The sequence below is a fragment of the Dendropsophus ebraccatus genome, chromosome 14 (assembly GCF_027789765.1).
Source record: "Dendropsophus ebraccatus isolate aDenEbr1 chromosome 14, aDenEbr1.pat, whole genome shotgun sequence".
Lineage (NCBI taxonomy): Eukaryota > Metazoa > Chordata > Amphibia > Anura > Hylidae > Dendropsophus > Dendropsophus ebraccatus.
In genome coordinates this window covers 55,213,807-55,229,708 of record NC_091467.1, presented here as the reverse complement: position 1 = coordinate 55,229,708, position 15,902 = coordinate 55,213,807, and the positions used below count along the sequence as shown (strand labels likewise).

At 45.8% G+C, this 15,902-nt stretch overlaps 1 non-coding gene across 1 annotated transcript; it reads left to right on the top strand.

The window, feature by feature from the left end:
* The first annotated feature begins 14,803 nt into the window (after positions 1-14,803).
* Positions 14,804-14,990, top strand: LOC138773521 (U2 spliceosomal RNA). The gene has a single exon (XR_011360166.1). It is a non-coding gene; the product is annotated as a U2 spliceosomal RNA (small nuclear RNA).
* Positions 14,991-15,902: the final 912 nt, after the last annotated feature.

The following is a 15,902-nucleotide window of genomic DNA, read 5'->3' as shown; positions in this document are numbered from 1 at the left end:
GAGATGCAGCAAGAAGGGTCATCAGGCGAAGGACTGCAGCGAAGATTCCTGTAGAGTCTGCCAAGTGCCGGGGCATGGGACCAAGGACTGTCCGAAGGCAAAAACCTGCAACCTCTGCGGCCATGCGGACCACAGCTACAGGGCCTGCCCCCAGAGGGAAAAGAGAACGTGGGCATCCGTGGTTGCCAAAGCTCCGACCAGCCAGCAGCCGGCCGTAGCCCAAGCAGCGCAAAAGCCCAAGGAGAAGGAGAAGAAGGAGGGTAAGAGGACGACGGCCCCTAACCCTCCCCCACCCCCGCCCTCCCTACCCCTTTCCCCTCCCCTCCTTCCCCCCCCTCCCCCCTCTCCCTCCCCGCCCACCCCCACTGAGGAATCCCTCCCCTATCCCATTGCCTCAGTGGGTCCCCTGTCCCCCGCCCCTACCCCCACTCTCCCACCCCACTCCCCCAACCCAGCAGCACTAACCTTTCCTCCCGCTGCTGTGGTTCTCTCCTTGGAGGATTATCCCCCTCTTGTCCCCACAGTGGTTCCCGACAGGAAGAGGAAAGGGAGGGACAGCCCATCGGCTGAGACCTCCAAGAAAAAGATCGAGGTCTGCGAAGATGACCTCCCGGAGGAAAGCGACATGGATCAGGTGGTGGAGAATCTGGTCGACGAACCGGAGGCTTTCGACTTCGAGGACGTCCCAGAGAATGCACATCTGAAAGAGGCGCTGGAGGAGTGCATACGGGAATGGGTCGGGCCGGCGGGCACCGAAGAAGAGGATCCACCCGACCGGAGTGGTATCGTATGAGTCTGTGACTAACCCTTTTCTTTTCTCCCCATGGCTAATCTTTCCATCTTTAGCTTAAATGTGCGGAGTATTAGAGATCGGTTTAGGTTCCAGACTGTCCTTTCATTTTTAGATACTCAGTTGTGCGATGTGTACATGTTGCAGGAATGTGCACTGTCTTCTTCCAGGTCCTACAACCATCTGGCCAGGCAGTGGTCCCACGGTCCCTCCTACTGGTCCGGCGGGGGCGACTGTAAGTCCACAGGGGTCGCCATCCTGATCAGGGGAGGCAACTTTACACTTGATTCTGTTCAGGAGCTTGTCTGTGGCAGATTGCTAATTGCAGACGGCTCTTGGGCGGGGGAGCCCGTAAGGCTCATCAATGTGTATGCCTCTCCTGAGAAGGGTGCGCGTCTGGAACTATTCCAGGCCCTGCGGGCTCAGCTCGCAACCACCAGGGCTGTAGTGTTGGGTGGGGATTTCAACTGCCCCATTGAAGCGGACGGACGCAGTTCTGGAACATCTGTCAAGGTGGATGTCACATCCAAACTGCTCATAGAGATGGTGACTGAAGCATCCTTGCACGACGTTATTGGGTCCATCGGGAACGGCTCTGTTAATTATACATGGAGCTGCCCCGATGGCTCGCTCCGTTCTAGGATTGACTTTGTGTTTGCCTCTCGAGCAGTCAGGCAGACTAGGCACTCTATGGTTCCCTGCTTCTTCTCTGCCATTCTGTTTCAAGGGGTTCTGGGCCATGGTTTCCCATCTGGCCCAGGCTCTTGGAAGCTGAATTGTGCTCTGCTGGCTCAGGAGGAGGTTCTGGAGGAGCTTAGAGAGGCCTACATCGTATGGCGCAACGAGAAATGTATGTTTGAGCGTGTTAGTGATTGGTGGGAATTTGTTAAGGTTCAATTTCGCAGTTTCTTTCAGGCCAAGAGTCGTCAACAGGAGTGTGGAAGAAAGAGGGACTTCAGGAGGCTGCAGCGCGAGCTGCGGTCACTGCAAGACCTTCTCCGGTGCGGCTGGGACGTGAAGGAGGAGCTGGAGGAGACCAAAAAGAGCTTGCAAAGGCACTTTGAGGAGGAATCCAAGCGAATCGTCTTCCATTCCAAGGTGGAGAACCTGGAGAAGGGTGAGAAATGTAACTCGTTCTTTTTCAGGAAACTCCACGCCGGCCACACGCCCCTGACTGAGCTGCGGGATGAGACCGGATGTTTGCGGAAGGGCAAAGAGGACGTGATGGGGGTTGTCACTAGCTTCTACCGCAGCCTCTACGCCCCGAAGACCACCGACTCCGAAGTGGCCGACGAGTTCCTGTCAGGTATCACTAACGTTGTTGATCCCGCAGGTGCGTCGGCCATGGACGCCCCCTTGACGGTGGGGGAGCTGCTCTCTGCCGCTAAATCCTTTAGGCCCGGCAGGACCCCGGGCAGTGATGGTCTCCCAGCGGAGCTCTATGTAGCGCTGGGGGATCTCATTTGCCCGGACCTGTTGGAGCTGTACGAGGAGATGGTGGTGGAGGGCAGAATGCCTCCGTCGTTGAGGGAGGGTATGATCACGATCTTGTATAAGCGGAAGGGGGAGAGATGTGACTTGAAAAATTGGCGTCCCATCTCTCTCTTGAACGTGGACTACAAGATCCTCGCCAAGGTGCTGGCCAACCGGCTGAAGAAGGTCATCGGTCAGGTCGTCCATCTGGACCAGACCTGTGGCATTCCCGGCCGCAGGATCGCAGACAGCCTCGCCCTAGTGAGGGACACGGTCCATTACATCCAAAGCCACCGTGCACACGCGGCCCTGGTCAGCCTTGATCAGGAGAAGGCTTTCGACCGGGTCTCTCACGAGTTCTGACCCCTTTCCGGTTCTTTCTGGGGTCAGACAAGGCTGCCCTCTCTCACCTCTCCTTTTTGTTTGTGTTATAGAATCCTTCGCGGAGGCTATACGGCAGAACGGAGAGATCAGAGGGATCACCGTACCCGAACCCGATCGACACGAGGTCAAGTGCTCGCTGTACATGGACGACGTGACAGTCTTCTGCGCTGACCAGCGTTCGGTGACTGCACTCGTCCAGACCTGCTAGAAGTTCGGAAAGGCTTCAGGGGCAAAGGTCAACTGCGGGAAGTCGGAGGCTATGCTCTTCGGGGAGTGGCACCTGGCTTCCTCCGCCCCCTTCCAGTTTACCATCAAACCGGACTTCGTCAAGATCCTTGGAGTCTGGTTCGGAAAGGAAGGCGCGGCCCTCAAGTCCTGGAAAGAGCGATTGGCTAAGGTCAACACGAAGATCGGGCTGTGGAGCCTCAGACACCTCACCATTGAGGGCAAAGCACTGGTCCTGAGGAACGAAGTTCTGCCTGTGCTCCAGTACACCGCACAGGCCTGGCCCCCCCATGTCACCGTCTCCAGGGCCATCACCAGGACCGTGTTTCGTTTCATCTGGGGCTCCAAAATGGACAGAGTGAAGCGCTCCGTGATGTACAAGGAACCCCGCAAGGGCGGAAAAGGTGTTCCGGATATCCCTACCTTGCTGCGGGCAGCCTTTGTATGTGACTGTGTGCGGAGGACTCTGCAACAGAAGAATGGCTCTGCGGGCAGGTCCATGTCTCGCCTGTTCCTCCTCCCCCTCTGGAGGGGTCTGAGCTGGGACAAGTGGGACAGCTCCATCCCTTACAACTGGCACACTCCCTGGTTCTACGGGGGTGTCGTCAGGTTTGTGAGGGAACACCAACTGGAGGGACTCAAGCCCGACTTGTGGAAGCCAAAAACTGTCCACAAGCTCATCAGAGCACAGGACTCTATGGAGCTCGTTCCAGGGCTCACTGCGGCCACCGCAGAGACTGTATGGACTAATGTGGCTTTGGCGAAGTTGACCAACGGGCACAAGGACTTGTCTTGGATGGCCATTCAGGGGGGACTGCCTTTGAGGTCATTCATGCATGCCCGCAACCTGTGCAAAACGCGGTACTGCCCCCGGTGCCCCTTCGTGGAGGAAACATCTTTGCACCTCTTTTGGCAGTGTCCGTTTGCTCAGGGCCTGTTGGACGCCCTGGAACTTGAACTCAGTGACAGTGTGCCCAGGAACAGGCTAACGCACTGCGCGGTGCTGTACGGCCTGTTCCCTGGGAATTTCGGCGATGAGGCAACCCGGGAGGCCTGGCGCCTTATGAACTGTTTTAAGGACGCTATATGGCTTGCCAGGAACCACCTCATTTTGAAGAAGGAGAGGATGTCCTTTCTGGACTGCCGCAGGCTGGTCCACAGCCTGCTCAGAGACTATTCCATCATGGACAGATCGGACCAGGAAGAAGAGGATTGATACCCCTCTCCTTCCCCCTCTCCCCTTGTGTTGTGTTGTCTTTCAATAAAGCTTCGGGCCTGTGATTCCCCCTCCCTACCCCCCTCTTTCCCACCCCCCTTACCCCATCACTTGTCTGTATTGCTTTATTGTTTGTTGTTTTAGGATGGTTAAGGTATGCGGGAATGTTAGTGTAGCGGGTGGTATGATGTATAGCATAGGGAGCCTGTGCTGTATGTTGTACCATGGTGCTGAGTATGTAGTGTCTTATTTATTGAACTGTGCTGCGTCACAGTTTATGTATGCCTGACGACGACTGATTGTAATAAAGATATTTTCAATAAAAAAAAACTTGTTGCTGCACTTGTGTCAAAGTCAGGAGGTACTCGGGTACCCCTCTCCTCGGCCTTGTGGGATCGCCTACTTCGGTGGGCTAAACCCGCATGTAGCTATTGGGGAGAGGGCTTAGTCCCAGGGTAAAGAGTTGTGATCCCCCTAGCCACTGAGATCACCCGGTCTCAGTTTGGCGATTGTTGCGTCGAATAGGTTTCTTTGGTGCGTTCCTTCCTGACGTAGGAACTTCCTGGGGTACCCTGAACCTTGGCCTTGTGGGAGGGTCCCGCTCTTGTAGTGGGATCTGAACCCTTGCTGCTATTAGGGGGAAGGCTTAGTCCCCAGGGAGAGAATACGTCCACCTATTCATTTGGGACCCAGTCTCAGTGAATTGGTTTTGCAGCGACAACATGCAGGAGGCGGGCACGGCTGAGACGGATCCCGACCCGGTCGGGCATCCACGCTCTATCCCGGCATATGCCAGGATAAAAAACACGGTGCATATTTTTTATGAGGCAGGTGGAAAAGACCCACGAGGATTGAGACATGTCATCCAGGACATTCTCTGCGGAATTGGAGGAGTACGCAAGGCCAAAATATTGGCGATCCAGGATTACCCAAAGCGAGGTATTTACGAAGTTACATTCTGTGAGAAAGGCGTCCTCCAGGATTGCCTGACTCGTTTGGGGAGGTCCTGTGATGACCCAAAGCTGAAGGGAGTCGGCCTTGTGGAACATGTTTTCGAAGAACACAAATTCGTAGTGATTAAGATGTACTCACCGCATGTTTCCTATGAGGCTATTGGTCCCTTCCTGGCAGGCTTTTTCAGTCACGTGAAACTGGTGGGGAAAATAATGAACGAATTTGATGTTTGGACCTCCAAGTGGAAATTCCTCGTGAAATGTATAGCTGACCCCAGCTTCCCAGGGGGAGTGAGGCTTCCACCTGCCCGTTTTAAAATTGGGAACATGAATGGCGACCTCTTTTTTAGTGGTATGCCAGCTTTTTGCAGGAGATGCAAAACCTATGGGCACACAAAAGACGACTGTTCAGCCCAATGTGATTATTGCGGTAGCGAAAACCACTCCAAAGAGGAATGCGAAATGGGCAAGAGATGCCAAACATGTCAGAGAGTGGGTCATTTATTTTCCTCTTGTCCTCACAGGAAAAATCCATGGGGCAAGGGCCAAAAGGAGCAAGCAGTGACGCCCCCACAAGCAGCTGAAGAAGAAAAAGAGGGAGATGAAGAAGAATCTGAAGAGTAAGCTGAAATGGACCAGACGGACCCCCGAGGAGAGGAACCGGAGAGCAGAGACAAGATCGACACCTCGGAGGTACCCCGGGAGGCGGCTGGAAAGCAGGCAAGAAAAGGTAAAAAGAGAGCCAATAGGGTGACGAAAGTACCCCCCCAGGAAACTGGGGATGATGGGAAATCGGTTGATCCCGACTTGGCTCTCGGGGAGACTGGCGTACAAGAAAAACCGGAGGCTCCTAAGGGGAAAAGGTTAAAGGGCAATGAGGGCTCGAAATCTGTAGCCGGGGTAGCTGGAGAGGGGTCGAGGGAAGTACCCACTAAGGTGGGGAAATCTCTTGAAGCCCCTCAAAAAGCCTACCACTCCTCTAGCCAGAGGAGGGGTTCGAAGGTTGCTACCCCGGCGGTGCCCGAAACCCCAGTAAGCAGACAACCAACACCCCAGGTAGACTCATCGGTAGAGTCTGGGGTGGTGCCTAAACCAGAAGGGGAGCCTCCGGATGGGCCACCGCCAGGTGGAGCGCCACCAGATGAAGATCCCTATAGGTCAACGTTTTACGGGGGAGTCTGTGTGGCGCAAGCCGGTCTCCCCAATTATGATAGCCGCCTGCTTGGGGGAGAACTGAGTGAAGGAAGTTCCTCTCCAGCCTCATCGTTGTGCACAGTGGAGTCTGAGGAGGGGAGTCTGTCTGGTCCCGCAAGTCCTTTTTAAGAAGAACTTGCTAAATTTTCTCCAAAAACAACAATGTCTGAAATCAAAGGCATCTCCCTCAATGTGAGGGGCGTCAAAACAAAAAACAGAAGAGCGGCCCTTTTTAATCTTTTATCTTATTTTACTGCATCAGTATTCTTCCTGCAGGAGTGTGGCATACCACATGGCCCATGCTATAAAAAATATGAAAAGGACTGGAAGCATGGGCCATCCGTTTGGTCTGGGGCAAACGACTCAAAATCAGCAGGGGTCGCCATTCTTTTTAAGGGAAATGTTTTTATTGAATCTTTTAATGAGATTTTACCAGGTCGGATTTTATTGGTCAAAGCTTTTATTAATGGTTTTAAGTGGCAATTTTTAAACTTTTATGGGTCACCTGATAAAAATGAACGCGCAAAAATGCTGGAAATTTTACCCCTTTTTATTAACACGTCTGATCCTTTTATTCTTGCAGGGGATTTTAACTGTGTTTTAAAAGGAGAAAGCCGGCTTTCCAGTTCCGCAAGTATAAATTATGACAAAACATCTTCCATGTTAAAAAATGTTGTCTCTGATTTTAAATTAAAAGATGTTTATAAAGAGTGTAATAACAACGCTACAACGGAAGCCGGCATGACCTGGAGTAATGCATCGTGTAGCTCCAGGATTGATTTTATTTTTTGCTCTGAATCAGTGACCCCTTTTAATTGCGAACTTTTAACTAATGTTTTTTCAGACCATAAGTTATTATCATTTTTAATTAAAGCTGACGGTGTCAGGAAAAATGGTAAAAAGACCTGGAAAATGAACATTTCCCTTTTAGAAGATCCGCAAGTTTTAACAGATTTTACTAGTTTTTATAATAAATGTAGGCGTATAAAAGACCCCAAAACTCCCATCAGCAGTTGGTGGGAGAAAATGAAAAAGAAGATTAAAGATTTTTTTATCCAACTAAGTATTAAGAAGGCTCAAGAAAAAAGGGATTTTTATAATAACTTAAATATACGCCTACAGACCCTGCACAAGCTAAAAAAACACGGAATTGAAGTACAAGAAGACATTTTAATAGTTAAAAAAGAAATATCTCGGGCACTGGAACAAAGAGGGAAAGAGATTATTTTCCGCTCCAAAATAAAACATATAGAAGAAGATGAGACGTGCTCGAGATATTTCTTTAAAAAAATAAACCAGAAAAAGATACAAATTGAAAGTATGGAAGGAGAAAGCGACGTGCAGGGGGTATTAAAAACTGTTCATAATTTTTATGCGGATCTTTTTAGCCCTAAATGTATTGATTTTAATTTTATGGAAGACTCATTGAAAGAGATCACAAATGTTTTAGATCCTGTTTCACAGCAATTTCTTTTACAGGAGCTGGCGGAACAGGAAGTTTTAGACACTATCAAGAGTTTTAAATCTGGAAAGGTACCGGGCCCTGATGGTATACCCATTGAGTTTTACAAAACCTTTTATGACATTTTAAAAGATGATTTATTCTGTCTTTTTAAAGAAGTTTTTAAGTCTAAAAAATTGCCCAAATCATGGAGGAAAGGAGAGGTCTCCCTCCTTTTTAAAAAAGGAGATAAAAGTGAAATAAAAAATTGGAGACCTATCACACTACTTAACTGCGATTACAAAGTTATGGCAAAAATATGTGCAAATAGACTTAAGGACATTATAGGAAAAATAATATCTCCCAACCAGGTGTGCGGGGTCCCTGGACGCAGTATTTGGGAGAATCTTAATTTAATTAAAGATGTCATAGAAGATACGAAATCGAGAAGTGGAGTTTTAGCAGTTTTATCTATAGATTTCGAAAAAGCGTTTGACCGTGTTTCGCACTTTTATTTGTTTAAAGTTTTAACAGCAATGGGTATACCGGAAGGTTTTTTATTGTCTTTAAAAGCCTTTTACGAAAACTGTACAAGTAAAATAATTATTAATGGTTTTAAGACAAAATATGTCCTTTTAAGTTCTGGAGTTAAGCAGGGGTGTCCCTTGTCCCCACTACTTTTTATCTGTGCATTGGAGCCTCTTTTATGCGCAATTCGAAGAGACAAACAGATTCGTGGTGTGCCCCTCCCTGGTGGAGGAGGCAATGAGGCTAAAGTGGTGGGGTACATGGACGACGTGACGGTGCTTTGTAGGGACACCCTGGCACTCCAGAAAACTTTTTTTAAACAGATCCAATTTTATTGCTGTGCTTCTGGTTTTAAAGTTAATTTTAGTAAAAGTAGTATTTTAAATATCGGAGGCATGGTTTTAAAGGATATCCCGGTACCTGTGACTGAATCAGTCAACATTTTGGGAGTCTCTTTCAATGAGTCAAACGATGGCAAACATAGTTGGGATATGGTGGCTCAAAAGATTAACCAGAAAATATGTATATGGAACATGAGAGTTTTAACGATGGAAGGGAAAGTTTTAATAATAAAAATGGTTTTACTGCCCATTTTATTATATTTAAGCTTAGTCTTTCCGCCCCCAGACGTTTTACTTAAAAAAATCACCAAGGCCTGTTTCACCTTCTTTTGGAGTTCCAAAATGGAAAAACTCAAAAGAGAGAGTGTTTTTAAGCCAAAGGTGAAAGGAGGTAAAGACTTCCCTGATTTTAGCATGTTCCTTTTAATTAAGTACTTTTGTTTTGTTTTAAATAGCCTTTTAAAAACCCATGACTGGTCCTATTTTATCCGCTACAACACTGGGTATTTTATGCGTAAGAACGGATGGTTTAAAACAATTTTATCCAACCCATATGCTTTTAACTTACCCCGTAGCTACAAGATTTTAGAAAAGATAGTGACTCAGTTTGGTTTTAAAGGGAAAGAGTTGGGCACTTTTAAAAACAGCAAAAAAGTACTTTTAGATATTAAAAACAGTGGTTTTATTTGTCCAGTCCAAAATTTTAATGAAGAAAAATGTAAAAAAATATGGAAAATGATTAACATTTCGTACCTTTTTAATTCACAGAAAGATCTGGCCTGGAGCTGCGTTCATCAATGTCTTCCATGCCGGGCATTTCAGCATCGCAGAGGACTTGTGAGATCTGCCGCCTGCCCAAGGGAGGCCTGCCAGGAAGACGAAACCATTATGCACTTTTTATGGACTTGCCCATTTGCAAAAGAACTGTGGAAAAAAATATTCCCCTTGGTGCAGAAGCTGGCGGGTCTCAAATTTTTAAATTACGGGACTATTTTATACGGCGAGCTGGATTGTCCCACAAAGGACCAATACATTTTGGCATGGAAGACCATAAACTGTGCAAAATTAGCGCTCTGGAAGGCCAGAAATATTCTTGTTTTTAAACATGATGTTTTAACTGTGGATGACGTTTTAGGTTTATGTTTTAGCGAAATGTTTTTATACTATTTATTGGATAAAAAAAAGAAATGTAAAATATTTCCAACAAATGGTGTATTGAGGATTGGAACAAAATGTAATGCCATCATATCCCACTGTAATGATTTTATGAGATGATGAAATTTTGATTGTTTTTATTTGTATAAAATATCTTTTTAAATAAAAGTGTTGATATCCCAAATGGGATAGCCAACTTAAAAAAAAAAAAATCTGCTGCACTTGGTGAGGAGAAGGCGATACTCTGCGTGATGGCAGCGACATACCCAACAGCGCCTAACACAGTGCGGCTGTATATTCCAGTGGAGAAGAAAAGCGTGTGGACCATTGTGGACGTGCAGGCCGGCATTATTGAAGATACCTTAAAGATGGAACGCCAGGATATCTTTTGTGTACAGTCGTTCCCTACCCTGGGCTTTTACGACATTTCCTTTGTTTCTTTGAACGCCTTCAGAACTTGCTTCACCCGGTGCCAAGAGCTGTCTGACCACCCAAGGTTGCAAGGTTGCAAGTTTGTGGCAGGACAACAAAAGAAGCAGCGTGTTCCGGTAACGGTACAGATGTATAATCCCTTCGTCAGGGAGGAGGAGATTATGGCTTTTCTCTCAAGGTACTGTACCTATGTTTCCCCCGGGGAAAAGAGGAAAAATGTTTTGGGTACATTCAACGGACTGAGGCGATATTGGGTGGAGTTCCGTTTGGTGGAGGGGGGATGGATGGAACTGTTCACCCTCCACAGATGTTCTCAATCGGGCCAAATAGAGGCAATCTTTTTTACCCGGGGCAACCGGAGTTTTGCAGGGACTGTTTTACCTTCGGTCACTTAAAAAAAGGACTGTACGACAGGACAAGTCTGCAGGAATTGCCTCAAAACAGGACACAGAACAGCAGACTGTGACGCTGCAAGAAGGTGTCACCTTTGTAATTCCACTGACCACCTGGCTAGACAGTGTCCTGGTGTGGACAAACAAAAAATGTCCTACGCTAGTGTGGTGAGTGGGGACCTTTTTGTGGAGCCGCGTTCGGCGGATGAGGGTGGTGGGAATACTGCTCCAAAAAATGATGCTGTAGTGGAGCCTGTGTCCTATGGGCCACCTGATCCCCTTGTGGCAGAGGGGGAAGGTGGTTCTGCCATTTTGGAAGAACCTGACATGGAAGTTGATAAGGCCTCCTTAAAGAGGAAGGCGCCAGAGCTTTCCTCAAGTCCCAGCCAAATTATTGAGGAATTTGCAAGTCCTTCAGCAGAGGGGGAGGACTCCTCAGGCCTGGACTCTGACGCCTCCTCCTTGGACAGTCAAAGTTTTCTGGAGAAAAAATCTGTATCCAAGCTCTCAAAAACTTTGGGCATTAAAAAAAGTTCTGAGGAGGTTAAAAAAGGCAGAGCGGATTGGGAGGGGATGCAGGGGGTACAGGAGAGTGCCGCTGAGAAAAAGGAAAGTAACCGCGCTCGTGCGCCAGTAAGAGGGAAAGCTGCCAAAAAGAGTGATACATGATTTTTTGTGTGTTTTTTTTCATTGTTTCCTTTTTGTTTTGTTTTTTTCTTTTCCCCCCTTTTAGGTACTCCAGATGTGTATGCCACTAACTATTAGCTCCTTGAATGTCAGGAGTATTAAGTCTGCTGAGAGGAGAGCAGCCATTTTTAATTCCTTTTCCATTTCACAGAGCGAGATTTTTTGTTTGCAAGAGTGTGGCATACTGGAGGAACCTGGTGTGGCTAAATGGTTAAAAGGCCCTAGTGTGTGGTCCACCAGCAGTCACAGGAATGCTGGGGTGGGGGTTTTATTTAAAGGTTATAATTTCGTTATTAAGAAAATAATCCATGTTATACCGGGGAGTCCTGTTAATTTATTTTGAGAAAAATGGTGTTTTATTTAAGCTTTTGAATGTTTATGCCCCTCCTGATAGGAAGGAGAGGGAAGAAATGCTGGATAAATTGTTTTTTTTTCTTGGTGGACAGGAAAATATTATTTTAGTTGGGGATTTTAATTGTATCCTCCAGGAGGGGGATAGAGTGGGTAGTGGGAGGCTGGTGGAGAAAAGTGGGAAACAGTTGAAGGAGTTAATTTCTGTGTTTGGGTTACAAGATGCTTTTGTTGAATGTAATGATGGGTCTAGGGGTTTTACTTATTTTAGTGATAAGGGGAATATAAGTTCACGTATTGATTTTTGGTTTTTTTCCAGGTTTTTACAAATTAACAGTTTTGTTTTAAGGCGTTTGCCTTATACTGATCATGCAATGCTGGAGTGCTGTGTGAGTGTGAAGAGTGATTGCTGGTATGGAAAGGGTGTGTGGAAACTAAACATCTCGTTACTGGAGGATGAGTGTGTGTGAAAGGTATTGTGAATGGTTTAAGAAGTGGCTGGGAAAAAAGAGTGAATTCACTTGTGTGACTGAATGGTGGGAGTGGGTTAAACTACAAACTAAGAGGTTTTTTATTAAAGTGGGTTGTGAAAAAGCAAAAAAAGAAAGGGAAGAATATGAGATGTGGCAGATTAGATTGGAATATCTGGAATGCTTACAGAAAGGTGGGATGGAGGTGAAAAAAGAAATATATGATACAAGGGAAAGGGTGCGGGATTGTTTGCAAGAAAAAGGTAAAAAAATTATTGCACAAGCCAGAATGGTGGTGAAGGAGGAAGATGAAAAATGCACTAAATTTTTTTTCAAAAAAGCCTATGGTAAAAAAAGAGGGAATGGTGAGTGTGATAGGTGTGAATGGGGATGAAGTGAGTGGTAAAGACAAGGTGTTAGATGAAGTTTGGAAGTTTTATTCACATTTATTTTCAGAAAAGCAAAGAGTGAGTGATCAGGAAGAAGAGTGCTTGGAATATATTGAAGGATGTCTGGGAATGGAAGATAGAGAATGGCTGAGTAGAGATATAGGTATGGATGAGGTAGAGACTGTGGTAAAAAATATGAAGAAAGGGAAAGTGGCTGGGAATGATGGGTTGCCTGTAGAATTTTATTGTAAGTTTTGGGAGTTGATTGGTACACATGTGTATGAGGTATGTAAGGATGTGTTGGAGAGAGGGTGCTTGTCACAAAGTATGAGTGAGAGTGTGGTTATTTTATTATTTAAAAAAGGAAACAAAAAGGATTTAAAAAACTGGAGGCCAATAGCGCTCTTAAATTGTGACTACAAAATTATAGCAAAACTTATTGCTGATAGATTGAAGAATGTGGTTGATAAAATGGTGGGTGAAGAGCAAGTGTGTGCGGTTCCTGGAAGACAGATTCATGAATGTTTGATGAGTGTGCGTGATGTGTTGTATGACTGTAAGGATCGAAAACAACCAATAGCAGTGGTGGCGGTGGATTTTGAAAAAGCGTATGACAATGTCAATCATAATTTTTTGTTTAGTGTGTTGAGAAAGATGGGTGTGCCTGAGCGAATGATTGTGTGGATTGGAGTATTGTACAGTAATATTGCTAGTAAGGTGCAGGTGAATGGATGTTTGACTGAGAATGTGGATATAAGGTCTGGTGTGAGGCAGGGGTGTCCCCTGTCTCCTATATTATTTATCTGTGTGATTGAACCGTTGTTGGGAATGATAAGGAGAGATAAGATTATGCGTGGTGTGGAAGTGCCTGGGAGTGATGGGAGAGATGTAAGAGTGATTGCTTATATGGATGACGTGACTATTGTGTGCAAGAGTCAGGCGAGTTTGAGGAGAGCGAAGTTGCTGATTGAATGTTTTTGTTTGGTGAGTGGCTTTAAACTGAATGTAAGTAAGAGTGGATGTAAATGTTTTGGTGTCTGGAATGAGATTGAGTCGTGTGGCTGGCCTATTTGGGAAGGGGGTGTGAAAATTTTGGGAATTATTTTTGATTATGAGTTATATGGGAAACAGAGTTGGGAAGATGCCCATAACAGGATAAAGAAAAAAATAGATTTTTGGTCTCTGAGGACTTTGACAATAGAAGGAAGGGTGCTTATAATTAAGTCTGTTTTTTTTTCCTATTCTTTTATATATTAATAATGTCTTTCCAGCTCCGGATAGACTTTTGAAAAGAATTATTAGGTTGATTTTTTTGTTTTTTTGGAATTCTCGGATGGAAAAATTAAGTCGCCAAAAGGTAAGGAAAGTAAGGAAAGATGGTGGAAAAAATCTTGTCAATATAGAACGATTTTTGACTGTGAAGTATGTAAGTAATTGTGTGAGATTGAGTAAGAAAGAGAGTGTGGCTGGTTGTATGTTGAAGTATTTGTCTGGGAGTGTGTTAAAAAAATTTAATTTACATAAGGTGGATTTAAAGAAACCTTGCAGATTTAGTGCTCCGTGGTTTTATGTTCGGATCGAAAGATGTATTAGGAGGAATAATTTGAGTGATATGAATGTGGAGATGTGGTGTGACAGTAAGAAGGTAATGAAAGTGTTGGAATTGAGAGAATGTGTTGAGCATATAGGGGGACTGAATGAAATAGAAAGTGTGGAAACTTGGAAGAATGTGAATGAAAAAGACCTAACGAATAGGCAAAAGGATATTGCGTGGATGGCTGTGCATGGATGTTTGCCGACTAGAGTGTTTCAGAGAAGAAGAGGATTGGTTGATAGTGAGGTCTGTCCGAGAGAGAGATGTGGGAGTTATGAGAGTGTTGTGCATGTGCTATGGGAGTGTGATTATGCCAAGGATGTATGGAAGAGTATGGGGAGAATGATAAAGGGTTTGACTGGTATTGAGGTGCTGACTTATTGTATGATGATGTATGGTTTGTGTGGTGTGGATAGGAAAAAAGCTAGGATATTGTGGTTGATTGTGAACTGTGTGAAAGAATCCTTATGGGATGTAAGGAATATTCTAGTCTTCAAAAAAAGCAAAATTGAAGTGGATGACTGCATGGGCATTATTCGTAGCAAAATATATTTGTATTTTTTGTTGGACAAAAAAAGGTATGGTACCGATGCGGAAGGTATCTGGAAGTTTACAAAGTGGAAAGCATGGTTTTCATGAAGTCTGGTTTTTGTATATGTTTTTTTTATGTTATTATTATGTAAGGTATAATGATGAATATTATGCTGGTTATCTTTTCTGTATTTCAAGATGTTTTGTTATTTGCTACATTGCTTTCTTTTGAACTTGTTTTGTAACTTTACTTTATGATACCTTGTTAATAAAAGAATTAAAAAAAAAAAATCTGTTCTTATCAGTTTAATATCTGATACGTCCCCTATCTGGGGACCATATATTAAATGGATTTTTAGAACAGGGAGATGGAAAAAGAGCTTGCTCTGTCCTCTCCAGGCATTGACCTGGTATTGCAGTGCCTCCAGGTTCAGTGCACCCCCTAATGAGTTTGCAAAAAACAGAGGAAAAGAATGAAGAAAACAAGCCGGCTGCACCTGAAACTACTGTGTTGCAAGAAACATCCCTCGAGTGTGTTGTGCGCAGGTGGGTGGACCGACCCCGAAAAATTAGCCCGAGTGTGGCTAAGAAAAGTTTGTTTGTCCAAGACTTACTGGCCTCTGTTGCCATGGCAACCAACTGGCACAGTTGTTTACAACTTGGCTGCCGGGCCAGTGCTGGTGATGTCATCGCGGGACGTGATGTCATCAAGGCTTTGCTGATATACACAGCTGCCAGCAAAACAAGCAGCTCAGTTGCAGCCGGTCAAGCAACCGAGCAGGTAGGTGGAAAGGTAGGTGCCGTTTATTAAACCGTTTCCTTTGGATTTCCTGGTGGCCGATGTATCCTGCAGCTGCTGATGCTGCCTGCCTACGGCTCCAGCTGGGAGAATTCACCCTCCATGTTCTTTGATAGATAGATAGATACTAATAATTAGCTAGCTAGCTAGCCAGCCACAGAGACAGCCAGCCAGCTACAGAGACAGCCAGCCACAGAGATAGCTGCATGAATGTATGCCTGCCAGCCAGAGACAGAGACAGAGACAGGTATGTCTGCCATCCATCAGGTGGAAGCAGACGCAGTGTGATTGGGGGTGGAGCTATTCAGATTTGAGAGCAGAAAGGAAGACAGAGGCAGTGCTAGGCAATAGGAGATGCAGTGTGAAAGCACGTCCGGTCCGCCATATGAGAGGGTGGAGCGCAGAATAGGGTATGGCTTCGCCTTAACAAGAAGCACGTGGTGTCCGAGAAGGGGACTTTTCGGCAAACCTTTGTGGCCATCGCTTCTCGGCCTTTTGGCTAAGATCAAGTGTAGTACCGCTCGTGAGAGAGCAGGGAACCACACGGAGGGAATAAG